Genomic DNA, 1576 nt, shown 5'->3' with positions numbered 1-1576 from the left:
TTCCCAATATCCCATCCATCCCTGCCCTCTGCCAGTGGGAGCCATCTCCTGGGTTCTGTCCTGGTTTTTATTCACCTTCTATTAAGCAACATGAAATAACATAAAATTCATGTTGTCATTGGTTCAGAAACGTGGAAACTGCTGGAGTTTAAATCCTGAACCTTTGAATGTTGTGGGATTTGAGGAGCACTCCCTGATCCTGGGAATTCATGGCAGAGGTTTAACGTTGGTGCTGAATTAGCTGAAATAATTAATGACAATTAATGACAGCAGCTGGGAAGTCACCTTGATGCTGGGGATATTTGGGACTGGTGGGATTGCAAATGAAGCCGTTCCCTGGAGCAGGGAAGGGGCAGGAGGATGTTTGTCAGGAGAGGGAACTGCTGACAGGGCTGTGGGTGGAACTGACAGGTGAGATGAGGATTCAGGTTTATTGAAATGCAGGGGAGGAATCAGGTAGAGAGGAGCCAATACAGATCAGCTGCAATAAAAACGGGTTTTCCAGGTGAACAGACACGATTCCTCAGAGTTTTACATGAAAACAGCTGTTCAACCTCTACATTTTGCTGCTTTTCCTCCTTTATGTGCCCAGGATGCTCAGCCCAAAGCTGCAAATGGGTTGGAAGGGGTTAAACCAATTCAGGGGGGAAAAAATGTTTCTCCTGAACTTATCCTGGAGTCAGAACATAAAAACAACAACCCCAAACTCTGGTGGGAGGGAGGCACGGGGTGATTTTATTTTCCTGAGCCATCCTCTGAGAGCTGCTGTCAAGTCTGACAAGCAGGAAAAGGAGGAATAGGAGCAGTGATTTCCAAAAGATGTGAGAACAGGCTGTTTACTGCTGGAATTGTTACCTTGGGCTTGTCACAATCTGTTGCAGGGTTATAAAAAGCGAGGTCCAACACGGATCAGGCTGGGTTTGAATCCCCAGGTGACAGGGGAGATGCAGGAATTGGTGCTGGGCTGTTGGCACAGGATCCTGCCTGAAATTCCAGCGCTCCAGGAGCTGCAGGGAAGGGAGCTCAGGGCAGTGTGTGCAGCTCCACCGTGGCCAAGGAGGGGCTGGCAGAGCTTTCTGGGGAAGCTGCTCCTTGTTTGTTCCCTGCTGCTGCAGGATTTTGGGGATTTGGGGAGAAAAGTGCTCCCAAGTGAAGGTTTTGTTGGGCTGGAGGGCGGTGCTGGTGCTGCTGTGGTTGGACTTCTTTGGTTCTGTGTTTTCAGAGGACACCAGGAGGAGATGCTGCTCTCCTGGCCCTGGGGACAGCCTGGCTGTGTTCACTGTCCCCACCCGGTGTCACAGCTCAGGTGACAATGGCCAGGATGGGAAATCACTGGGAAATCACTGGGAAATCACTGGGAAATCACAGGGAAAACTGGCACTTCGTGCAGCTGAACCTGAGCTTGGTGCTGTAACACAGCGTGGTGGGATCTCCATGATCCTGCTCTCCTGGGAATCTTGGAATGGTTTGGATGGAAAGAGGCATTAAGGACCATCCCATCCCACCTGGGACACCTTCCACTGTCCCAGCTCCATCCAGCCCAGCCTTGGGCACTGCCAGGGATCCAGGGACAGCC

The 1576-nt window shown here is 51.0% G+C and overlaps 1 protein-coding gene across 7 annotated transcripts in view; it reads left to right on the top strand.

Annotated features, from left to right (window-relative positions):
• Nucleotides 1-1576, top strand: part of LOC107200260 (microtubule-associated protein 4-like) — a 45879-nt gene that overhangs the window by 22783 nt on the left and 21520 nt on the right. The gene's annotated exons all lie outside the window — the stretch shown is intronic.

Source organism: Parus major, chromosome 2 (genome assembly GCF_001522545.3).
Source record: "Parus major isolate Abel chromosome 2, Parus_major1.1, whole genome shotgun sequence".
NCBI classification, from domain to species: Eukaryota; Metazoa; Chordata; class Aves; order Passeriformes; family Paridae; genus Parus; species Parus major.
Note: the sequence above shows the minus strand (reverse complement) of the source record. Positions and strands in the feature narration are given on the sequence as shown.